The sequence below is a fragment of the Lontra canadensis genome, unplaced genomic scaffold, assembly GCF_010015895.1.
Source record: "Lontra canadensis isolate GAN:19392208 unplaced genomic scaffold, GSC_riverotter_1.0 scaffold51, whole genome shotgun sequence".
Lineage (NCBI taxonomy): Eukaryota > Metazoa > Chordata > Mammalia > Carnivora > Mustelidae > Lontra > Lontra canadensis.
In genome coordinates, this window is record NW_022631045.1 from 10,578,447 (window position 1) to 10,605,177 (window position 26,731).

A 26,731-nucleotide genomic window follows, 5' to 3' on the forward strand; every position below is an offset into this window, starting at 1 on the left:
CTACTGCCTGTGCCCTTTCCTTGCTCCAAGTCAGAAAACATTCTCTCCCCGTAGCCCTCTCTCTCTGAAGGCTTTGTGCCAGTGGTCCACCCACCTCCCAACTGTCAATGTTTCATCTTGTACTTATCATTCCCATCACTGTATCTGCTGCTATTTTCCTACTTTTAGAACACTCTCACCCCACTTTCCACACCAGCAACCGCTTCACTTCTTTGTTTCCTTCTGCAGCGAAACACCTACAAAGAGTTATCTAAATATTTTGTTTCCAATTCCATTCCTTCCTTATACCCACTTCAATTAGTTTTCATCCTCACTCAGATTGCAAGGTCATTGAAAACCCCCGTGTTGCTGCAGGTAACGGCTGGCATGCATTGTGCTCGAGGCTCTGCAGCCCTGCACCTGTCAATCACTCCCTTATCCTGGAGAACACTTTCTCCACTTGGATTTCTAGCATGCCACACTCTCTTCATTTTTCTCCTTGCTCCCTGGTCTCTCTTCTCAGTCTCTCTGGCTGGCTCCTCCTCTCTACCCTGACTCTACACAGAGGAGCGTTTGGGGGACACTTCTTGGTCCTCATTTCCACCAACTCACTTTTGGTCATCTCACCCAGTCCAGGGGCTCTATTTTTAAAAAATTTTAAAAATATTTTACTTATTTATTTGAGAGAAAAAGAGAGAGCATGGACAGGGCTAGGGACAAAAGAAGCAGCAGACTCCCCACGGAGCAGGGGGCCTGATGTGGGGCTCCATCCCAGGACTCTAAGTTCATGACTGGAACTGAAGACAGATGCTTAACCAACTGAGCCACTCAGATGTCTTTTTAAATAATACCTGTAAGCTGACTCCTAAATGTGTATTTCCCACCTAGACCTGACCTCTGAACTCAGGCTTGTATGTTCAGTTCCTACTATATACTTCTGTTACTGCACAGAGAAAGGGTTCTGAACTCAGGTAGGGCTACACCCTCCTGGAAAACCAATACTTGAGACGCCAGTGCTTCAGGGAAGGGAAAGGTTGTTCTATTTCAGGAAGCAGGCAACCTGGGAAGACGGTGGACTAATGCCCCGAAAACCATCCTCCCTGTCCAGGCGAAGCCGCAAGGGCTTAAAAGGGAAGGCAGGGTAGTAGGGGGGACAGGGAAGGGGGCTGCTCCGTGCAGGAGAAGCAGATGCCTTGGCAGTTAGTCCAAGGTGGACATGACCCTGAACAGACTTGCTGGCATCAGCCGCAGCTGTTTTCCAGTGCGGTCAGGCTTTATCTTCTGGGAAATTCTGGTCCTTCACTCCTCAAGGCCAGTGGTGTGCAAGTCTCAAGGGAAGTAGGTTAGTCCCCTGCACACCAAGGGCCTTGGGTCAGCAAGCAAGGAGCGCAGAAGCTTGAGGCAAGTTAGCTCTTAAGACTGGCTGTTACTTGCACTTGGGTAGACAAAACTGAATTCCTGATCTACACCCTTTGGCCCCAACATGCACAGCACTACCTGCGGCCCCCCTCAACCCAGTTGATAGCAGCTTCTTCATTTTCCTCGTCCAGGCAAAAAAAACATAGGGTTCTTCTTGACTCTTCTCCTTGTTTCTCATGCACCACATTCACCCAGAAATCAAGATAGTTCTACCATCAGCACATGCCCAGAACTGGTCCACATCTTGTTTTTCCACTTCTGATCACAGGTCCACATCTCCATCATCCCTCAGCTGCATTTACTGAGATTGCCTTCCCACTGTTCTCTCTGCTTCTCCCCTCACATCTGTGGGCTATTTCCAACACAGCAGTCATAGGGATCTCTTTAAAACTCAAGTCAGATCATGTTATTCCTCTGATCAAAGTTCTGCAGTGGCTCCCCTTTCACTCAGAGTAAAAACTATGAGCTAGGCTATGAGGCCTAGCATCATTTGACCTGGCATTGCCCTTCTGACCTTTCCTTCTTCCCTCTTTTCACTCTGCTCCAGCCATTCCAGTCCTAAAGCATACAAGAACCACCCTGCCTGAGGGGCCCCCAACTGGCTAGTCTCCCTGCCTTCATCTGTTGGTCCCTTAATAGTCAAATGGCTAACTTCTCACTTCCTGCAGGAATCTCCTTTCTCAAGGAGGCCCACCTGGTTGTCATTTTTCCTACTGCATTCTACCCCCACATTTCATTCTCTTTACCCTGCTCTGTTTTTTTCCATAACATTTGTCATCTTCTAACATTCTATTCGTTGATGTGTGTTTTGCTAAATATCACTTCCCCTGGAATGTAAGCAAGGTGGGGGCTCTGATATGACCCCAGTGCCAAAATGTTGCCTGACACAAAGTGGGCACCAGTGATTGTTGCTGGGTTTGTTGTTGACAGAGGTGCTAAAAATCACCAAACAAACTGTAGATGTCTGTAGTTTTGCCTCTAAATGGTAAAACCTTATTTTCAGTCTTTTCTGTCCATATTCACCTTGGGGATTCTCAAAAGCAACTCCAAATATTTATAAAATCCTCCACCAGAAGTGGAATATTCCATTAACAGTGGTCACGGTTACTCTGCAATCCAACAAACACTAGTCCTGAAGCTTGTTTCCCCAGCCAGTTACCAGAGTAAGTTTGAGGGTTCATGTTCAAGGTCAAACCCATTAAGAGTGGGCTAGAGAGTTAGAGTCAGGCAATTCTCTCCCAGTAGTCAGGACATGAGAAAACAAGTCCAATACATTCATTAACTCTCTTCAAGAGGAAAAAACCTTGAAATTCTACTTTAGCGCATGGGCCTCCGAGCCTCTAACCCCAGGTGAAAATAACACTCAATTCAGGATAAAGCTTCCATCTCAAAAACACCCTTTATGGTTTTTGAAACCATGAATTACCTCTCAAAAAGCTACTGGGGGAAGAGGTGGTTTCCCAGCAACTAGCTGGCTTTTAGGACAGCAACTTCAATTTTTAAATCAATTGCAAAGCCTCAAGTGTGCCCTTAAATTGCCTTTGGGGGGTGGCAGAGGGAAAGGAAGAGAGAATCTCAAGCAGATTCAGCACTGAGCGTGGAGCCAGATGTGGGGCTCAGTCTTACAACCCTGAGATTATGATATGAATCAAAATCAAGAGTCACCCGCTTAACCGACTAAGCCACCCAGGGGACCCTAAACTGCTTTTCATTAAGCCAGTTATCTCTGGTAAGTCCAACTGGGGCTGCTCTACAACAACAGAAGTTTCACAGTCTGAATAAAGCCTCTTATCTCCTTCACCCACCATCCTAGTGATATCCTGGAGCCTCATCAGAAGAACTCAATCCTCCTCATTCCCAAACACCACACAACAAAAAACTTCCATTGTCCAGAATTGCTCAATGTTAATTAAAATCATTGGCTCCATGGAAAGCATGGCATTTATCTTTAATTCCCTACGTTCTTGATCCTCAAGAATACAAGAAAAAAAAAACAGTTTAGGTTAAACATTTTATTTTCTTTAAATATTTGAGATGTGGTTTCAATGGAAAGGTTTTCTAGAATGAACAGACCTTCTATGAAGTCTCATCTTCCTGAAATTCCCCAGGCATCATTGAAAACTAACCACTTCTCCATAACTCAAAAGAAAGGTGGGTAACATTATTGTCCTCCTTTCATAGGTTCATTTATTTTTTCAACAAATGTTCATTAAACTCTGTTTTCATGCCAGGGACCACACTAGATGCTGGGCCTGTAAGGGTGAGTAAGACAACAGTGGTCAGGGAAGTCTTCCTGGAGGAAGTGAAAGCAGAAATTTCTTAGAAAGCACTTGGGGCAGAAAGACTGGCAGGGCTATAGAAAGGAAGAACCAGACTAAGGAGTTAATGTCAGATAGAGAATGATAAAAATATCTCACCAACTTTTTTTTTTTAGATTTTTATTTCTTTCTTTATTTGAGAGAATGAGAGAGTGAGCCGGGGCGGGGGGCGCGTGGCAGGGCAGGGAGAGAAACAGAGGGAGAGGAATAAGCAGATTCTGTGCTGAGTGTAGAGCCTGATGAAGGGCTTGATCTCAAGACCCTGAGATCACAACCTGTGCTGAAACCAAGAGTTGGTTGCTTAACTGACTGTGCCACTCAGGCGCCTCTGGTTCTGCCAATTTATTACAGCAGTCCTAGGAAACTAATACTACTGGTTTGAATGAATAGATGTTCTCAATTTGATTCTAAGGAGATAGGGGTTCATTTCTTCTCATACATAAAGCAAATTGCTAAGGGTTTCTTGGGGGCCTAAAAAGTAATAAACTAAATGCATTTATATTAGCAGCATCAATTTGTGCATGATGAGCTAAAGCAATTAAAAACATGTTGTGCTCATTAGTAGAAGCCCAGGTTATGGAATAAAAGCTGAAAGAGAACTCAGAGGTCATCTACTCTGGTCTGACCCCAGCCTGTGATTAAACGTTTCCTGATAGAAGAAAGCTGTCCTCCTCACCTATCAGCCATTTTCATTCATTTTAAGCCCAAAGGTACATCAAGATAATTATCACACATTGGGTCTAACCTGTCTTCTGAATAATAAGTAATACATAAGTACTACAAATGTATTATACAAGTTATACATTTATTCTATCTTTCACAGAACAGACCATCAAGGTTTTTCTTTTTTCATTCTTTTTCTCAATATGAATTGTATTTATAGAATTAAAGAAGGTTATGTTTTCAAATATACATTTCAAAAATCTCAGTTTTATATTTCAAAATAAAACCTGAATAATTCATTTTTTTAAAAAGGGCTTAAATATTGTGCTTGATATTTGTATATAACCATTATTTTGTTGTAGTTTTATTGAGATACAAATGAAATATAATATTGTATAACTTAGGGTATACAACATAATGATCTGATATATGTATATATTATGAAATGATTACCAGAATAAGTTTAGTTAACTTCCATCACTCAAGTTTCTTCTTAACTATGATTTGTTAAAGTGCTTTTTCTTCTATTATAAAAGAATAAAAAATAAAGGCAAAACAAAAGAAAAACTTGTTCATCTTCAAAAATCTGGAAAACATAAAAAAATTTAAATTTTCTGTTAACCTACCATTAAGAGATGCATATTGTTACCATTTTACTATATTTCCTTCCCAACTTTTTGCTTTCCATACCAATCATCCCCAGTTCCTTCAGTAGCACCTCATTTAAAAGGGTTTCTAGATGTTTCAGCACTTTGCTTACTGTCTCTTTCACACATTCTAGTTGGCCCTTCATAAAATGTAGTGACTCAAAGTGAAGATGATATTTGAGGTACCGTTTGTCTACAGCTGAATAAAAGGGGACTTCTCTTATGCTCTGGAGAATCACAGTAGGTTAAAAGATCAGAGCCTTTACAGTAGTATAGATCTCAGTTCAAGTTCTGATTCCATTGATTTATGGCCTCTGCATTTCAGGTTCTTCATCTACAAGAGGGGACAATCGTACTCCTTTGAAAGCTTGTTGGAAGGCATAAATAATATATATAAAGTGCTTGTTACATGATATGTGGAAAGATTGTAAGTTATAATAATCGCTAACATTTATCAAGCCAAGTAGTATTTAATGCTCGATAGGTACAATTACTTTCCCTGTTGACAAACAAGGACACCAAGGCCCAGAACATTTAGGTAACCTAGCCCAGCTCACACATCTTAGGAGGTGACAGTCCAAATTCAGAGCCTGTGTTCTTCACCACTATGTCAAGGTATACGGCAACTACTATTATGACTGCCTTACTTCTCTCAATTCATACTAGAGTTACAGTAACTTTTTTTGAAGTCATATAATTTTTTTTAAAGATTTTATTTATTTATTTGACAGTCAGAGATCACAAGTAGGCAAAGAGGCAGGCAAAGAGAGAGGAAGGGAAGCAGGCTCCCTGCTGAGCAGAGAGCCCGATGCGGGGCTCGATCCCAGGACCCTGGGATCATGACCTGAGCCGAAGGCAGAGGCTTTAACCCACTGAGCCACCCAGGCGCCCCTGAAGTCATATAATTTTTGCTGATTCATTTTAAGTTTGCAATTTATTAAAATAATGTTTAAGTGGAAACAACCAGTATGTCTTTCAATATGTTGGATAATCAATAGAATATATATCCATATAATATATTACTATTTGTCAATAAAAAAGAATGAGCTATCAAGCCAAGCGATGACATGAAAGAATCTTAAATACATACTGTTAAATGAAAGAAACCAGTCCGAAAAGGCTACCTTCTCTATGATTCCATTTATATTACATTCTAAAAGAAGCTTAACTGTTGAAATGGTAAACAGATCAGTGGTTGCCAAGGGCTCAGGAAGTGGAGAGGGTTGAAAAGGTGAAGCACAGAGGATTTTTTAGGGTGGTGAACTATTCTGCATGATGTTGTAATGGATACATGACACTATGCATTTATAAAATCTCATAGAACTTTACAGCACAAAGAGTGAACCTTAATGTATACAAATATAAAAAATTACTTTGGAAGTTGGAAGACCCTAGGAGGGAATGCAGGCAAAATCATCTGACAAGTCACAGACCTACACCTCTGAAACAAATAATACATTATATGTTACGTGCACCCGAATGTTTATAGCAGCAATGTCCACAATAGCCAAACTATGGAAAGAATCTAGATGTCCATCAACAGATGAATGGATAAAGAAGATATGGTACACATACACACACACACACACTGGAATACTATGCAGCCATCAAAAGAAATGAGATCTTGCCATTTGCAATGACATGGATAGAACTAGAGGGTATTATTCTGAGTGAAATAAGTCAATCAGAGAAAGACAATTATCATATGATCTCTCTGATATAAGGAATTTGAGAGGCAGGGTGGGGGCTGTTGGGGGTAGAGAAGGAAAAAATGAAACTAGATGGAATTGGGAGGGAGACAAACCATAAAAGACTCTTAATCTCACAAAACAAACTGAGGGTTGCTTAGGGGTGAGGGTGTAGGGATAGGTTGGTTGGGTTATAAACATTGGGGAGGGTATATGCTATGGTGAGTGCTGTGAAATGTGTAAGCCTGATGGTTCACAGACCTGTATCACTGGGGAAAATAATACATTATATGTTAGTAAAAATAATTTTAAAAATATATTATATGTTAATAAAAAGTCATTAAACTATATTATAAATGTATGAAACAATCTCAGTGAAGGCGGTGAATATAAAAGGTGCTTATCTAAGTAAGTTTCATCCATAAGACTAAAGGCAAAATAAAGGAGATATAAGCACTGTAGTCTAGTTAATAAAGTTTTTTTTTTCCTCAAGTAAGTATAGGTTAACAATTCTGAAACCACTCTCCACGTATATTGGAAGTGAACAGGTAAATAAATAGATGGTAAATGTGGGAGCCATATATCTCACTATGGGGGTAGGATGTTATAAACAAGCAAGATGGCAAGGCTGGAATAATCCATATGGTGGTGGATTAGAGTTGGACACATCAGTATGAACTCATGTTTACTTAACAAAGATACAGATGGTTAAAAAGAGCAATATGTGTGTGTGTGTGTGTCCTCTGATTAGTACATACACATATATTTCCTTGATCTGTCAGCTGGAGAGGGCCAAGAAGCCATGATCCTTTTCCCTTGGTAGCAACAAACACACTTAAGGCCTAGATTTTGGTTTCTGGTTTATAATACAATTCTTTATTTCCTTGGAGAAATGGCTGGTTCTAGTGTTGGGACAAGAAATATACAAGATGAACTTGGGCATCTATTTAGTTCCAGAAAGTAAGGAAGTGTTGAAAAGAAAAGAAAAGATCTGCAATGGCGTATTATGTCAAAGGGTCAAAGGAGTCAACTGAAAGAGTTCCCAATAATGAAAAGTGGAACAATTTGAATAACAAAATGAGTAACACAATATTGAATTATAACCTAAAATATAAAATAAGTATTCATGAGTCCATATTGATGCAAATAAATGATTGGATAAAGAAATACATTGGGGAGGATAGACAAATCTCTCATGTAAAATTCTAAGTAATTTATGTAGCTACTCTACCCTCAAGGAGTTGGTACATAAATTCCCTGCTACCTAAGTGTATGCTGTTCATGGTAACTTCCTTCCTAATAGTACGTACGGTATGGAAAGGATGGGGGAAGAAATCTCTCAGTGGAGAAATGTGGCAAATACTATCTCAACTGGGTGATCAAAATTAATGTCAGCAGTTATAAGTCAAGTAGGTAGTAAGTGCTATTGATATAATATGATGAGAATGGCATTTTTCTGTTGTAATCTTCCTCCAGACTCATAACCTCATCAAACAAATCCAACTGAGGGACATTCTACAAAGCAGCTGACTTCTCCAAGATGTCAAGGCCATTGAAACCAAGGAAAGTCTGAGAAACTGTCACAATCAAGAGGCGCCCTAGGAGACATGACAACTAAATGTAAGGTAGTATCCTAGATGGATTCTGAACAGAAGAAGAACACAAGGTAAAACCTAAGGAAATCTGAATAAAGCATGGGTTTAGTTAATAATGTATCAGAATTGGTTCACTAATTGTGACAAATATACCAACATAAGATATTAATAATTGGGGAAACTAGTGTGGAATATATTGGAATCTCTCTACTACCTGATTCATAATATTTTGTTAGTCTAAAATTATTCTAAAATAAAAGTTTATTTTAAAAATTCTGGGGGTGAGGGTTCCTGGGTGGCTCAGCTGTTGGGCGTCTGCCTTCGGCTCAGGTCATGATCCAAGTATCCTGGGTTTGAGCCCCGCATTGTGCTCCCCGCTCAGCGGGAAGCCTGTTTCTCCTTCTCCCATTCCTCTGCTTGTGTTTCTCTCTGTCAAATAAATAAAATATTAAAAAAAAATAAAAATTCTGGGGGTGTCTGGGTGGCTCCGTTGGTTAAGTGTTCAACTCTTGTTTTCAGCTCGGGTCATGATCTCAGGGTCCTGAACTGTACTCCACACTGAGTGTGCAACTTGATTATGATTCTCTCTCTCCTGCTCCCTCTGCCCTTCCTCCCCACTCCCCTGAGAGTGCAAGGTCTATCTCTTAAAATAAAAATTCTAGTATTTTTCAGGTAAACTACCATTAAACCATGTTTAAGTGCTCAATGATGTTTATGATATCATAATATGTATAATTGTCATTCAGAGCAGAACAAAGCAGGATATTAATGTCATTATCCTCTCTTATACAGCTTTTTGGTTTTTCCAGTAATGTCTATTTCTTTTTCTTCTTGTAATCTCTCATAATAATTCTCCATTTACTTTTACAGAAGTTCCAACCTATCAGGAGTTTTCATATCCCTTTTTTTCTAGAAGCCTTGCCTCCCAGAACCCTCTGGAGCCAACAAAGACAATTTTGTGAAAGGCTAACTTAATGTCCTGGAATATATCTTCTGGTGGTATAACCTGATTTAAGGATATAATTTAGGTTAGCTGGAGGAATGAATGAATTACATACATTCTAAATGTTCATTCCTGCTTTTCTCAGCTAGTGTTGGCTGAATAAAGTCAATATAATTCCAATGCAAAGCAAAGGTATGTGATATTTCAGTTAGCCCCAACAGCCTGAATGTCTTCAAGAATCTTCTGGGACGGGGTGCCTGAGTGGCTTAGTCGGTTAAGCATCTGACTCTCGGTTTCAACTCAGGTCATGATCTCAGGGTTGTGAGATCTCTGCATGTGTTGGGCTCTGGGTTCAGCGGGGAGTCTGCTTAAGATTCTCTCTCCCGGGCGCCTGGGTGGCTCAGTGGGTTAAAGCCTCTGCCTTCAGCTCAGGTCATGATCTCAGGGTCCTGGGATGGAGCCCCGCATCGGGCTCTTTGCTCAGCAGGGAGCCTACTTCCCCCTCTCTCTACCTGCCTCTCTGATTACTTGTGATCTCTGTCTGTCAAATAAATAAAATCTTAAAAAAAAAGATTCTGTCTCCCTCTGCTCTCCCCTCCCTTCCCCTCCCTTCTGCAAACTCTCTCTCTCTCTCTCTCTCTCTCTCTCTCATAAATAAATAAATAAATCTAAAAAAAGAAGAAAAGAATCTTCAGGGGTGCTGCAGCCATCATTCAACAAACCAGTGCAGCTGGTTATGGCCAATTAACCAAGTACAAATCCACCTAATTATACCATGACCCACATGGCTCTGTCAATACACAAGGAATCTATAATAGATTTTGCCAAATTCATGAGCTTCAAATACAATATTTAAAAAAAATTCTTCTATAACTAATATCTCTAAACAACAACAACACCCCCTCCAAATGAGGACAATGGAACATCTTCCTGCATGGAATAATACATGTTTAAATTTGCATGTTGGCCAAGTCTTTTTAATTTCATAGAACCAGTACCTACCGCATAGTAAACGTTCAGTATTTTTATTAAAGTTGGTTGACTTTCTTAGCATATTAATGTGGAGACCAGTTTTACATTCACTTTAACTTTTGTTTTCTCCCAGATCTAAATATTTGTTTTGGCTATATTAAGGGAGATTTCCCAGAAAAGTTTCCCTTTTGGCTGTTACAAAGTTCGTTCCCTTCCTGTATCTAACTGTGGAGACAATTCAGAAAAAGCTTAACTATAAGCTCCAGGCTGCCAGTTTGTTTTTCATTTCCCTGCATTTCAAATCCTGCTCATTTTTGCATATTAGCCCCTCGTATGATAGGCAGATGCTTGATAAATGTTTACTGATTTGATTTAATTTAGGAAAACACCCTATGAGCTAAACACTGTAGTTCAATCAGTAAAATTGGCCTCAGATCACCTTAACCTTGTCTCTCTGAATGTTTATCACCATCCAGAAATCACTGTATGACCCTGTGTGCAAATGAGTCACTGTATCCCCTGCAAAGGCAGAGACAAATATCCAAGTGCCAGGAAATAAAGAATTGAATTCACCTCAAAACCACCAAATTCCCAGCCCACTGAGATTTCTTAAGAGAACGACATCATTATTCTTTCCCATTTTTCCATTTACTTTCAAATACATCTATCCTTGTGTTATCTGATTTCAATCCTGGCCAGAAGATTTTTACCATGGAAGGCATAAGGATGAGTTTCCTGCTAAATGTTTGAATAAAAGCAATGAGGTTAAAGGAGGTTTCTTGGTACTCGTCAGGGTTGAACAGTAGCTTCTTTGTCTTTGCAGATTCTCTGGTGCTTGGCCCTTGCCTCTTCTTGGATAACTTGCTGCTCTTCGACATGCTGGGCCTCAGCCAGGTCTGGACCTCAAACCAACCCACAGGTTACTCCCCTCAGGCAGCCCCAAGCCAGCCGTGAACACAGTGACTCTCTGTCCTCTGCAGTCAGGCTTCCAGAGAGTGGCCAGCCCATTTTGTGAATCTAACACCTGATATAAAATTTCTAATTACAGACACCAAATTCTCTCTCCTAGGAGATCTGAAAATGCAAGCTCCACTCTTTGTTAAGACCTTTTATTTTCACTGGAAAGCCCCTGCCAAACGTTGGCCACATTTCACTGTGTCTGATCCATGCTTTTTATCTCTTCTCAACCAGACAAACGCGTAATGCCTCATTTGCTGGATGACCAGGCAATCCATCCACTTCCAAGATCGACTTGTACACAATGCTCCTGCCAGGCCAGTGTGCTGTACAAAGGGGCCCAAAGGTATTTCTCAGGTTCTGGCAGGACTGTTGTGTCGTTCCTCAACAAAGGCCTTACAGTTTCAAAGGGAACTGAGATCATTTGGTTTTAGTGGCATCAGTGATTCCTCCCTGAATCTATAGATACCAACACTGCCATGGGTTTGATGCCAGACTTACAGATGAAGTGGCAGAATGGTGGAACAGAAACATTTGACAAGTGACCATTCTGACAAATGCATATTTAAATTTTTGCAGAATTGTACTTTCTTGGATAGTTTGCATCCCAAGATATTGGTCAGTCAACTTTACATACACGGTACTAAAGAAGAGACTGGTCTATGTCTGTGCATCCAGGACAGTGAGACAGGAAGAAGTCCAGGTATCATAGAGCTCTAACTCTCTTTCCTATTCCAAGTAATACTTGTTATTCATATAGCTTCTGTTGTGCATGGGCCTCAGGAGCCTAGGTAGTACCCAGAATGGCCCTAGCCAGCAGGGAAAAAGAGACTGCTGAGGTCTGACCCTGCCCTGGGCTGTCAGGATAGAGGGTCAAGGTCAGAAGTGGGTCAGGGAGAGATGAGGGATCCTGGAGGAGTTTGCAGGGAAAAGTGGATAGCATACAGGCCTCTATCTGGGATAGCTGACATATATTTCACGAGACTATCTCCTTCTTATGTTTATTTTAGGAAACAATAAAGTAGTACAAAGCTGAAGAAGGTTCAGATTAAAAAAATCCTATGTTAACTCTGGGCCCAAGCCTTGCCATTCCTTCATTCATTCATTCAGTGATGTATTGAGCAACTATTGTCATAAATACTGTTCTAGATTCTTATAATACATCTAGATTCCCTGCTGTTTTAGAGCTTACCTTCTAAATAGAGATGACAAAGAATAAGCAAGCAAACATACCAGATAATTTTAGTTTGTGATGAGTATTATGAAGAAGTCAGGGCCCTTTTATTGGGAGGTCCTCTCTGAAGAGGGTGATGTTTTTGGTAAGAACCAAAGAATGTAAAGGAAGACCCCACTGTACAGTGATCTAGGGAAGAGAGCTCCAAGCGGAATGAACAGAAAGTGCAAAGGCTCTGAGATGGGAAACATCTGGCATTATTGGAGGGATTGAGTGAGTGAAACTGTGGATGGGATGGACTGAGAGTGTCACACAGAGGCCTCATCATGTGAGCACTTGCAGGTCATGGGAAGGAGCTGGAATTTTAGTTTTGTTATGATGGGGGTGCAGAGGGCAGTCACTAAGTTGCTTCGGGCTGAGCTTCACAGGACTCTCACAACCTAGTAGTCATTTAATCTTCTGGGTCACCAAATCTGACAAATCAGATTTTGGGTAATTGTGTTAAACGTTTCCATCATGCTGTCTAATAGCACCACAGCCCCTACTAAGGGAAGATTCTCTTCTCACATACCTGCTTAAGACACATTAGTTAGGATAAAGGTACATCCATATGCCATGAACTGACCCTGCTTCCAATAATATCAATTACCTATGGTAGGCCCTACACTCATTTATCGAATATTTATTAAGTGACTGTTATATGCCAGGAATACAATGGTGAACAAAACAGACACATTCTTTGCTATCATGAGTCTTACACTCTTCTCGAAAGCCTGATGATTAAATAGGCAGACATAAATTGCTCTGTTATGATAGAGAAAGTTATGGAAGCATCTAGCAGCATAGTCAATTAACCTGACCAAGGAAAACTTCCTGGAAGAAGTGATGTTTAAGCTGGGGGCTGAAAGCTAAGTAAGAGAAGGCCAGTTGTAGAGGAGGAAGAGTTTTCCAAATGGAAGGAAGAGCATATAACTAGAGGTAAGAGAAAACACAGTGTATTTTAAGCAACTTAAATAATTTCAGTATGATATGAGGCAGAGTACAAGATTGAGAAGTAAGACATGAGGCTGGTGAAGTACCTGGGGACGAGGTCATGAGGCTAGAACATGAAGTGTCTTATAAGGAAGTTAAAGTAGTTGTACTTTATCATGTAGGCAGTGAGAAATCTCTGAAAGATATGGGAAATGGATTGGGAGTGGAGGAAGATGGTAGTAGGAAGATCATTGTACCGATTCAAGTGAGAAATGATCATCATTTGACCAAAATAGTAGTCATAGAGATAAAGCAAAGTTGACTAATTACAGACACATTTATCCATAGCTTAACCTGACACCAATTCTCTTTCTGAAAAATTGGGGGGGGGGGTGGAGAAAAAGAAAGTGAGAGAGAGAGAATGAAATTAACACAGAGAAAAGCTGAAGAGGCCATGATAGATTGTGTAAGTCAAATTCATAATGCAATAAGAATATGTAGATGCTATGAAGAAATGGAAAGATATGCAGAGTATAGGGAAAGAAAAGGGTAATGGGAAAGAAGACCCACAAGAGAGGGAGGGAGGGCCGGCCCAGGTTCTGACAGCTTTCCTGGCTCAGTTCTCCAAAGTTTCATAAGCTCTGTTCATGAATTCCCATGATATCCGGCTCCCTTATTGCTGCACCTAAAGGATCCTCCCCCTGCTCCACACACAAGCTAGTATGATTGAGTTTTAGTTCTTATAACTTAAGGACTCTGAATAAATCAGTAATGGTTATATAAGCTAATTCTTCAAGGGGCGCTTGGGTGGCTCAGTCAGTTGAGCACCTGACTTGTGGTTTCAGCTCAGGTCATGTTCTTGGGGTCCTGGGATCGGAGTCTACACCAGGCTCCATGCTCTGAGCAGATTCTGTTTGTCCCTCTCCCTCTGCTTCTCCCCCTGCACTCTCTCTCTCATAAATAAATAAATATATCTTTTAAAAAACATCTAATTATTCAAGAAGCTAATTAATTAACACATAATACAAATTAATGCAGTTATAATGAAAAATAAAACTTCTGATGATCATAGGTGATATTGTTTATTGATCAACAACTTTTCAATATAGTAAGTTCAACAACAACTATAAGTGGCTTGAAGAGCATAGATCCCAAACAAAAAGTATTGAAAGGCCATGATGTCTGATGGGTACATCTCTCTACCACTCAGTCTCTAGAGGGTGATGCTGAATCACAAGAAACTACTTCTGAGGCAAGAGAGCACAAACCCTGAGGTGGTTACTCCCAGAAGATGAGGCAAAAAAACTTAGACGTTGGTTAAGCACTCCAGTTTATACTGGAGAAGTCAGGTTGAACATCCAGTGGGAAGTGAAGGGATGATGGAAACCCAAGATGATCAATCATGTTGGACATTAGGAGGATGGGTTAGAATGGGACAAGTCTCCAAGTCTGGTGACCATTGAGAGTTCAGTTTGGTTGGGTACAATACATGAAAATGAAGCGACCTACTATGTTTCAGGCCTTGTGTGGGAGCAAAAGAAAAAAAAAGATGAAAATATGGCCCATGCTCTTTTTTTTTTTTTAAGATTTTATTTATTTATTTGACAGAGAGACAGTGAGAGAGGGAACACAAGCAGGGTAAGTGGAAAAGGGAGAAGCAGGCTTCTCTCTTAGCAGGGAGCCCAATTAGGGGCTCAATCCCAGGACCCTAGGATCATGACCTGAGCTGAAGGTCTGACTGAGTCGCCCAGGTGCCCCCTGGTCCATGATTTTAAGGGACTTACCATCTAGTGAGAAACACAGACGTGTACACAGATAACATAAGGTGGGATATGAGAAGACAGGTTAGTACAGGTGCCGAGGGTTTACAAAGAGTTTCAGGATATAACTGCTGAGCTCAGATACAAAGGTCGAGTCATAGTTACATAAGAATGTCAGGAAGGGCAATATTATAAGTATATTTGGAAAGAGCTGAAACACCAGAAGCAGGCTATATTAGTGGTATGTAAGAGAAAAGTAGGGAATAGCGGAAGAAAAGCTTGGAGAGTTAAAGGGAAGTCAAATCATGAAAGACATTTTTATTTCCAAAGTTTTTTTTTTTTAAATAATGGTATAAATCTTCTCAACAAAGAAGTTTCCCCAGTTGCAAAAATGAATGCTTGAAATATATCTTCCAACTAAAAAACAAAAACAAACCAACAAACTAGAAATATAAGGAAACTGACAAAACACCATTATAACATAGTTATTGGTAAGTAGGTTTTTCAATTCCAAATATCAAATAAACACAAAATAACAAACACTCTACTGAAAAATATAATCGAACCCAATTTAGTAGAAACATGTCAAGATATGGACACTGCAAATAAGGAATATAGACCTTTCTCTTTGTGAATTAGAGACAAAAATCATAATATTCTTTCCTATTTTGATGAAACATCTACTAATACTGGTCATGTATTTAGCTACAAAGAAAATCTTAGCAAGTTATCTTACATAGAGATTTCACAGATTTTTTCTGATTAGATTGAATTAAGCTAAAAATCATGATAAAATTGGACTGGGTTTTATAAGAAGTCACTGAAAGATTTTTAAGCAAGAGAGTGACACAGCCATATAGGAAATGGGTTGGAGGGGAGTTAGGAGAGACAGGAGGAGAGAAATCACATAAGGAAATAATGCAACGGTCCTGGAAAGAAATAATGTGGGTCTGAACTAAGATAGGAATAATGGGGAATGGAAAGAGTAGACAATTTAGAATATATTCAGTAGATAAATAACAAGGACTTGCTGACTGATTGAATTTAGGAGAGAGAGAAGTTAGGGTGGGTGGAGAAGAGTTATATGATTAAATTAGGTGGTGACATGGTAGAGGTACTATCATTAATTTAGATAAGGAAGACACACAAAGGAACAGATCTGGGGAAATAGAGAGTTCATATTTGGGCCTGTTGGATTTGAGGAAGAGAGCCCACAGTACACTATAAGGAGACAAAGAAAATTGTAAATGGACATTACCAGGAAGATTATCCTTTTTTTGTAGAAAAAATTCAGAACTAAGGCCAAGATGGGTGGGAAAACGTCAGGTTTCCTCTTTTATTTGGTGCCCAGTAGGGGATGAAGGTGGTTTATCAATAGTATTTAATAGGACTTAACACTGCCTACCTCTCACACCCAGAAATAATTAAGACATCTTTAGGAGTATCTTAAGATGGGACCAAAAAATGTCCAGTCCACTTGGGAAAACAAGACTAAGGACTATACAGCCAGTGCTACAAATGTCCACTAAAGCACATGTCCACTATTGGAAAAGGAGGCAGGACTGTAAGTGAAATGAGAAAAGGCCTTACTTTTAATAAGTCATGGGAAGACACAGATACACATGCACACACACATGTGCACATGAGTCATGGGGAGACACAGACATACACACACACGTGCACATGAGTCATGGGGAGACACAGAAGTCTTTCAGGTGTGGGATGGATCATAAGCAATGGCTCACACGTAACAATACACTGAGGGGGAGCGGTGGAAGGCTCAGGACAGAGAGGGGCATGCTGGGAGCAGGAGAGAGGGAGGAGGGACCTGAAGCCTGGAAAGGAGTTGGAGCTCAACGGGGCAGACAAGGGGTGATGTGGCAGAGATTTTGTCAGGAAGCTAGAGTTACTTCATGGCTCTTACGTCAATTAAAGCCATTAAAACTAATTTTGCCATGTGAATTTTCCTGAGAATTTTTCTATGCTTCTCTGGATAATTGATACCCAAGACCAATGAGTTTCAGGAGAGACTTTTATCTAACACAGACACAAAGATAAAGCCTCACTTTTTGCTTTTACATTTGAGGATTAAAGGATTTGGGTTACTTGAGGGGGCTTAGTAAGTGTTGATTACAATGATTTAGAAAATCCTTAGGGCGTCAGATGGTGATGCAACATAAGCCTTCTCAGAGAGTATATTTAACGACTTACTGGTCTAAAGCACATGCTACAGAGGGCACAGACAAGGAAGAGGCAAACCTGCTTGGCCATTAAGAGGTCTCGAAACGACATGACCTCTCTCATCTGTGGTTTTCTAGATTGTAAGATAGGAATTGTCATTTCCTCATTCATTCAGCCAGTGTTCTATGAGTGTCCACTGTGTACCAAGTACTGTTCTACCTACCTTATAAGATTATTTTGAGAGTTAAATGAAATCACCCAAGTTAAAAGACTTAGCATAGTGTCTAGAATCTACCAGGTGCTAATGGTATTTATTTTTCTATACCAGAGGATTTTTTGGATATTTGAGCTATTATTGGATCAGGCCAACAATGGGCTGAGACACTCGGGGTGTTTGTTACAAATATCAGGGTGTTTTGCAAAGCAAAAGAATTGACTGAATAAGGGATCCAAGAATGATAAGACCTTTAACTTAATGCATTTTGGAAGCAGTAGGATGAAGGGCAAAATGTTGCCCTTGGGAAAGTGAAGCAGGTCTAAGTCAAAGCTAGCCTCAGAAACCTGTGGAGGGTGCAATGAAGCAGCAGCAGGGCTCCAAGTTGAGATGCATTGGAAATGTGAGGGCCCTACTGGGTCTAGAACATTTGGAAAGAACTACAAGGTAGTTTGCTTCATCAACATGTTCAGAGTTAAGGTGCATGACAAAATAATTGTACTTTTGAGACATCTTCAACTGTAAACTCTGTAATGCACCCAACGAAGCCTGGAAAGTAAATTTGCAATTCAGGGTAAATATTTTGAATTGACTGGGTAAGGGACTTGATAACTCAGATACTAGCATTTTCCAGAGCTCCAAATAAGTCATCTGAAAAAAGAAAGGAAGACAAGCTGACTCAAGCTGGAAAACATGTTTTCTCTCAGTATTTTGCTTCTGAAGTGAGCTGGTTTCATTATCAGAGTGTGGCATTTTCCACTTCCCTTTTATAAACTGAACTTTAGCCCTGACCTTCAAGAGTCTAATGAGGTTGGTCAGAAGTCACAATGAGATGGAATATACCTGATTCCCAGAAAGAAAAGGGGATGATCAAAGCCGTTTACATGTGCCCCCTTTGTGCTCAGAAAGGCAATAACCCTTACTTGTTACAATATGTGATAACTGTAACCGCCTATTTATTTTTCAATTTTTTCCAATAGACTAGAAGCTCCTGAAGGGCAGGGACTGTTTATTATTAATCATCGTAACCCCAACTACTTGAAAAGTCTCTTAGAGGAGAGGCTCTGTAAACACTTTATAGTAAGCGAGTGGATCCATGAATGGAGGGAAGGAGAGGGTGAACAAACGGACAGATGGATAGATGGATTCCTGGCCATAAAGAGAAATGCCATAAAAATACAGGAAATGGTGCTGAAGTGAAGGGAGGACAAGATAGCCTGTTTGACTTAGACCCATAAGAATCACTGAGGAGAGATCTCATCCCAGAGTCATGGGGAAGAAGAAAACTTGGATTTGTTTTTGCCATAGTTTCTCCTAATCCATCATCCTAGAAGTCTGCACTGTCCTTCCAGTGGAACAAGCTGCTATTGGATAAATAAGGCGACCTTGGGAGGACCAAGAACAAGAAAGAGCATTAGAACTTTCTGAGAAGGGCATAGAGCCTATCCATGGAGTAGCTATCCTGAGAGGCAAGGGCTCCATCTGTCTGAACTAGCCTGGGTTATGGGTGTCTTAGGCCACGGAGCAGTCCTCATAATGGATAGACTGTGGGGAGTGAGAGGTGGAGGAGCTTTACCAATAGAGTCCACGTGGCTTGCCTGCAGACTTGAGAGTGGTGGTGGTGAATTCCAGGGACCATATTTGCTATGAAGGGGTTTGGTCAGGTCAGCACCATAGGGCATCCACAGCAAAATCCATCTCCTCCCAGGGCAACTCAGACTGAGACTGACAAGATGGAATAATAAGAGAACAGTTAATTCATTGAGCCCCTCCAAAAAATGGAGAAATGTCCCCTAGCGAAGGCCCCTGCAGACATATGGGCTGCCAGAAGGAGACAGCGCATCCAGGAACTGAAAGAGCTGGGGGAATGCAGGGGCCTGCAGTTCCCCTCCCTGACTCCTGCTGGCCTTTGGGAGGAGGTCGTAGCACAAGAATGGTCATCAGACAACATAGTCTTTGCCATTCTACTGGCCTGTGGAATTTGGGAACTCTCATCTCACTGCACGGAAAACAGCCCTGGGACTCACTTGCACAAGGGTGCCCCCTGGGACATGATTCATACAAATTCCAAGCTTGTAATTCATACATATATCAATGTGGGTATGTTGGAAGGGAGGGCCAAACATACCATACAAAGGGAAAGCTTGATTCATCAAAGATTATTCTGCAGCAGTTGCCTCCGGCTGCTAAGGAGGTAGCACAGCAGGGTGTTTAAGAGCCTGGACTTGGAAGCCAAATGCTAGGGCTTCAATCTTCTCTTCATTTCTTTCACTCCCAGACTTTGAGTGAGTTTTCTCTTCTCCTAGGTCTCTACTTCTTCCTATGTTGAAGGGCGTAACAAGAGCACCTACGTCACAGGGCGTTTAAGAAGACTACTGTAAATAATGCAAGTCAATTCGAGCATATAAAAAGTACTTGATAAACATTAGCATACATGCAAAATACGACCTGACTTATAAAATGTGAATCCTATCTTATGTGTTCAAACATAGGCAAGATTCCTACGTAATTGCCCGTAGAGTAATAGTTGGTTATGGAGTGGTCACTGGAGAAGATGAACCAGGAAACATGCATCGATCAAAAGCATACTCTGTGATACACTCTTTTTTTTTTTTAAAGATACTCAAAAATCCCTTGTTGACCTAAAGTATTTATGGAATGTAGTTTGGAAACCATTGCATTATTGGACCAAAATAAAAGCTCTATGTCCTAGGGGTGCCTGGGTGGCTTAGTTGGTAGAGCGTGTGACTCTTGATCTTGGAGTTGTGGGTTGAAGCCCCACATTGGGTGTAGAGATTGCTTAAAAAAATAGAATCTTAGAAGAAAAAAAAAGGCAATATATCCTGAACCGATTATAGTTGGGTATACTGCCCACTCTAGCTGAAATAACCAGAGGCAACTTTTAAAAGCTGGGCCCACTGAACACATTCCTTCTGACATTTGGTGCCTATGCCAACAGGTGTGATCTTGATTTTATATAAGGGGTTTATGACTGACAATGCCAAGGAAAACATTTAACAGGAGACTAGTGCAGAGGAAGTAAAAATCTATTATTTGGGGTTACCATGAATACACACAGAAGCTTCTAAGACATGTCTAATAGGATGATGGTGAGATAGTGAGTAAAAAAAAATTAAGTGCCTGTGAATTTCATATACTAATACGAAAGCTTTAAACAAAGGACACAAAAAGAGTAATGAGCAAGTTGGGAAACACTGACTAAGAAATTAACAACCGCTTCAAATTTGCCCAGCGCCATAAGAAGTGGCCAGGGTTTTTGTTAAGTTTTTAGGTCATTTAAAATTGCGACATAAACTATAATTTCTACTTCTGTTTAAAAAAAGGGCTTTGAAAGGTAGATTGTCTTTCAAAGATGACTAGAGCTTAAATCTGAGAAACATTAATTTTTATGGCTTGTGGTTTTAAAATACTACCCCTGGGTGGTGATGTTGAGGGGAAGGCCTGGGGGAAAGTTATCTCTGGCCTCTGGGAGTTCTTATTCTCATCTACCCTCCCCTGGTCTTCTCTCCTCTCCATTCTTTACCTTTGTCTCCCCCCACGTAGCAAAGGGTTAGGAGTTGAATTTCATGTATTTAATTACACATGCCTGGCAGGAAAAACGCTGTGGACAAGGCTGTGATCAAATGATAAGCCTACAGACAACGATTAATTAAGAACGCCAAGCATATGAGAACAGTTTCATTATTTCCGAATACAGTCTAATAAAGTCAATGTATTATATATTTAAAAATATAAACTCTATATTATTATGCCAATAGACAACCAAGCATAACAGGTATATGCAAATTATACTTTCATAGTTTAAATCTTCTCACTTTTGGCCTACACAACAGTGTCATCAAGGCAAAGCAGGGTTGGGGTGAAGAGAACCAAGGCTAGACATGGCTCATGGAGCAGAGCAGAAGACACTCGAAAACAGGCCCTGAATTCCTGGCAATTGAAGGTCTTGGTCTAGAGTAGGAGGAAAGAAGGATAAAATACTAAGAGCGAGTAAAGGAAAAGTTGTTCATGCTGAGAAGAGAACGAACAGAATAGGGATGGAGAGGGATTTTAAAAGAAGGAAGGGGGGGGGCACCTGGGTGGCTCAGTTGGTTAAGCAACTGCCTTCAGCTCAGGTCATGATCCCGGAGTCCCGGGATCAAGTCCTGCACCGGGCTCCCTGCTTGGCAGCGAGTCTGCCTCTCCCACTGACCTTTCTTCACTAATGCTCTCTCTCTCTCTCAAATAAATAAATAAAATCTTAAAAAAAAAAAAAGAAGGAAGGGGCTCTGGTCTAGTGGGTAGACTGGTCTTAAGCAGAAGATGAACGTTGCAAATACTTAGGCAGATTCCTTCAGACATTTTTAAGGCTAACTGAGGTTTTTCCTGTTCTCATCTCCCACCTTCCTCTACTCCCTCAAAAAATTTATGGTACCCTACCTTCCTTAAACCGGGAATCAAGTTTTTCATCCCACAATTAGAGATAACGCTTGATAAGCAAACCAGCTGGCCCACGTAACATGAAACTCTTTCTCACTAAAATATTAATAGCTGATACTGATCCTTTGCTATTTTGATAAGAAGAGGAAGTAAGAGAATGGGAAGGTCCTGGCATGAAAAATTTCCCGAAGTAGGAGAGGAAGAACAAGAGAAACAACTCATGTTTATGGCATACTTGTGTCAGGTTCTAAGTGCTTTACATGAATTAACTTGTTCAGTCCCCACAGCACCCTGTCTGAGGGACATACTATTACTAATCATGCTTTTACAGATGAGGAAACTGAGTCATGGTGAGGTTAGGAAACCTGCTTAGGGTCACTCTGGTAGGGCCAAATTTTGAATTCTGGCATTTCTAGTTCAGAGAGAAGATTGCCCAGGAAACAAAACTTTCCTTTGTGAATGATGTTCCCTGAAGTCAGCTTGTTTACTCCCAAGTGTCAGGGATAAGGAGGAGTTCAGTACAGAGGTGGGTTATCTCACCACAGTGTTGTAGATCTGCTAGTTATAGGAACACCAGCAGAGGTTACCACATTCAGGCCTATGGAACACTGTGACACTCTCTCGGTCCCATGTGTGTACTGATTTGCTGCCTGAATTAGTGATCCTGTTGAAGTTATTTAAGCTTCCTGTGCCTCTGAATCCACATTTGGAAACTGGGTTATTTCCACTTGTCCGCTCTCAGACTCAGGGGAATGCCTCAGAGGCCTAATGGTCTGATACATTCAAAGCGCTTTGAGCCATGAACCAGGACTAACTGAACTTTTAGAGAACAGTATGACTTGGAAGTAGCATTTAAATTGACATAAATGGTAGAATATTCTCCTAGTAGCTTCTTCGGATGTTCTTTGTTGAGCTGCCTGGTCCACCATGGCTGCCCAAGTTCTTCTCTAGACTTTCACACTGAATAGCACTAATGAAGAATGGTCTGGTGGACCTGGGTAATGCCCCTGTAGTCTGGGATTGTTCAAATTATGTGCAGATAAGGATCCTTAATTCAAAATAACAATCTTCCAGCCAGGACCTTGAAAGCTATTGCTTATCCAAAAAGATAAGAAGAACTGGACCCACTCCAAGGAAACATTTTAACTTAATTGTAAACCCTCTATCTTAGCATTTAATTCAGATGACAGTGATCTAACTGACATGACCAAGGGCAGAAACAATGGCAAAATTAAAAGAAGTAATAATGATTTACAAAGAGATGTGGGTAAGGAGATACCAGAGACTCAAAGAATGGGGAGAGAAGGAGTCTCAGCTGTAGCTATGATTAAGGAACAACAGGCACAAAAAGAAGTATAAAGCTAGGGTTTAAAAACAAATGCTTCTGATTAATCCACATTGTCTAGTGGAATTTTCCTCCCATTTTTTACAGCATATACATATTAGTTGTCAACCTATGTTTTCAGTTAAAACAAATGGCAGCAGAACGGTGATCAAAATATTTCTAACAGATGCAGTCATCAACTTAATGATATTTATGCCTTGTATTCATGTTTTTTAAGGGCCAGAGTCATACCTGAGCACAGTTATGCCCTTCCAGACCTGAGAAAGGAAGCAATCATTGTGAGCTAAGAAATACAACCAATGGGAATCAAGGGGGAAATTCAGGAGCAGAATGGGGCAGCTTAAAATAGTTTACAAAAGAATTTGAGAGAAAAGGAAGGACATTGAACAACAAAAGGAAGGTGGTAGACGGTCAAGACCATACAGTTTTAAGAAACTACAAGTCCAAAACAAGGAAAATAAAAGACCGTTTTCCCGAGTGTGGTTGTGATTCAAGCCATTTCAGATAAAAGCTATGACAAATTCCCTCCCCCCCAAAAAGAAATTAGGTGCAAGAAATCTGATTTTAAGATGCTAAGCCTTCCTTTTCGGCAGCATTTTCTCATATCTGCAGATACCTCTTTTTAAGCATTCAAGGCCCTACCTATTACTCACCAAAGGGAAAACACTGATATGGACTTGTCATGGTGAGAATTAAGACAGTCATAATCTTCCCAGGAGAATTTACAGATTAAAGCTCTTCTTTCCATGAGAAGGAATTTTTAGATGGAAAGCTTGTAGAAGAGGCATGAGAACCCTCCTCAGGTCCTTTCTCCCAAACCTCACTGAAGGCACCTTCTATGTTTACTTCTGTCTTCCTTGGTCCCATTCATGACAGTGATTGTTATCCAGTTCATAAACATACCTTCACGTTGTCTTTGCCCGGAAAGGAAAGTGTTTCCTTTCGACACAGAACAATGGGATTTGTGTAAACAAAAGGCCATCTTGGTAAAATTGTGCCGTGATATTTTGCTATGTCCAGCCTACGATAAGGTCATTGAAAACCCACTAATGAACCATAAACTGTAAAGGAAACCAGCAGTCATTTAACAGTTCCATTTCATGTACAAATGTTCATTGCTTTTGCTGAGAACAGGGTGCAGGGACCGATGCTCCTTATCTCTGTGCCAAAGCTTGTTTACAAGGAGGGGAAGGATGGCTTCCTTGGCCATACTCTGTGAGCCGCCCCACTCTGCAGTGGACTCAATAGGACGAAGGGTGGGGTGGGCACACAGGGCTTGCACAATGCTCCAGTTCTTTGCACCCCAAATATTTACTGAGATAGTCAGGTCATTCTTTGAAGATGCCAGGCCTAACCTCAAAGAGCTGGCAGAGGGACAGGAGGAAAAAGAAGGGCTCCCTCTGTTCGGTAAAGATGTGCTCACTGGATCTACAGTGATTGCAAAAGCAGCCGTATAGAAATACAAGAATTGTCCTACACACCCTCTTCAAACCAACCCCTCATTTGAAAACTCAGCTTCAGAGCAACTCGCCTAGGCACATCCTACCCAGGCATTTCTGAGTATATAGGCTGTTATTTCCACTGCCTGGAAAAGTCTTCTCCTCTATCTAGAGTCTACCTTTTCTTCCGGATTCCTCTCTAGCTCTCTCCACATCCCACTTCTCGTTTTAAGCCTCTCCCGGTATCCCAGCCCATAGTAATCACTTTGTTCTTTAGTCTCTTACACCACTCTCGTAGCGCTGGTCATTCTGTGGCATTTATCTGTGTACCCATTCAGTTCCCCATCGCCAGCACCAGACATGGCACCTAACAGTCAACCTTCACTCTGTGCCTAGAAACGATGAGAAATTCTTCTTTAGACTGGTGTAAGCAGGTCTGTCTCAAGTTCATGTTTATGTAAAGTCTATGTAATTTTTAAACCCCAGTGAAAGGTTTTTCCATGGTTAACATGTTTGAAATGTAGTACATCCTTAATAGGTTGTCATTTTCAGATATCATGGTTTTTTGGGTTTTTTTTAAGATTTTATTTATTCTTTGACAGAGCTCACAAGTAGGCAGAAAGGCAGGCAGAGAGAGAGGAAGGGAAGCAGGCTCCTTGCTGAGCAGAGAGCCTGATACAGGGCTTGATCCCAGGACCCTGAGATCATGACCTGAGCCAAAGGCAGAGTCTTTAACCCACTGAGCCACCCAGGCACCCCCAGACATCATGGGTTTTAATAGAATGCGTAAGAAACAACTCTCAGTGGATCTGGGGTAAAGGGAAGAGCAATTACCTACAGAGAGCGAGAGGAGCAAAGAAAGGATTCATACAGTCCTAAACCCACACCGGTATGACCAACTAGTCCAGTTTACCTGGGACTTTGTCAGTTTAACACTAGAAGTCCCATGTCCTGGACAATCCCTCAATCCCAGACAGACCAGCGCAGTTGGTCACCTACTGAGTGCCCACGAGCATTCTGACAAGAAGCAAATGTAAGTTTTAAATGATGGGCTGAGCCCCCTCTTCCTCCTCTCTCACCTCAAATCCTGGTGCCACAAGCTTCTCCAAAGACACTCTACTCTTCAAAGACAAGTACCCAGTTTCCAGGAAGGAATCCTGGGTGTATTCAGTTCTCTTGACTTCAGAAGCAGTCTCAGGCCTGGGAGGACAAACGGTCAAGAGAAAAAGCTTTATACAGAGTTCTCACAAAACAGAAACTAAAAGGAATATTTGGAACAGGAAACAGTGACCTTTATGGCATGATTCCCAAAGGGAAAGTCAAAGGCAGAGACTCAGGAAGGCAAATGTCCAGAGTCCACAGGAACTCCAGCTTACACCAAACATTACATACCAGGCCTGCTAATAGCAGAGCCAGAGCAGCTGGTGTGATAATGTTCCCCTGCAATCAACCCAACTGTGACAATTCGAGAGGATACATTAGCAAGAAAACTGGAACCTATGATTATGAATACATCTGAACGTTGTCGCATGCAGCAGAACATAGTGGCATACCTTCTGAGCGACAAAAACCTATAACACACCAATAGACACATTCTGAAAATAAAATGGACCTCCAAGAAGCATAACAATAACAACACCATAAATAATGGTATATTCAAAAATCAACTTCAGCTCTGTAGTTTGCAGAATGATGGGAATTTTTTTCCATAATAGAATGATAGCGCACTTAATAATTTTGATCTGCATATTGTTTAACACAGTAACTCGGAACGATAAAAGCGTAATTGGGAAAGGGAAATTTTACTGTTTGTATTTCTATACTATCACTCAAGATAAAAGGTGGGGTTGAGGGGCGCCTGGGTGGCTCAGTGGGTTAAAGCCTCTGCCTCCAGCTAAGGTCAGGGTCTCAAGGTCCTGGGATTGGGCCCCACATCGAGCTTTCTGCTCAGCGGGGAGCCTGCTTCCCCTTCTCTCTCTGCCTGCCTCTCTGCCTACTTGTGATCTCTCTGTGTCAAAATAAATA

The 26,731-nt window shown here is 41.0% G+C and overlaps 1 long non-coding RNA gene across 1 annotated transcript in view; it reads right to left on the reverse strand.

Annotated features, from left to right (window-relative positions):
* LOC116877349 overlaps nt 1–26,000 on the reverse strand; it is a 29,334-nt gene extending 3,334 nt beyond the window's left edge. Inside the window, exons 1-2 of the long non-coding RNA XR_004384614.1 lie at nt 25,786–26,000; nt 19,611–19,802 (exon numbers count right to left, since the gene is read on the reverse strand). This is a non-coding gene — a long non-coding RNA (uncharacterized LOC116877349). The remainder of the gene's footprint in view (nt 1–19,610; nt 19,803–25,785) is intronic.
* Between the last annotated feature and the right edge of the window lie 731 nt (nt 26,001–26,731).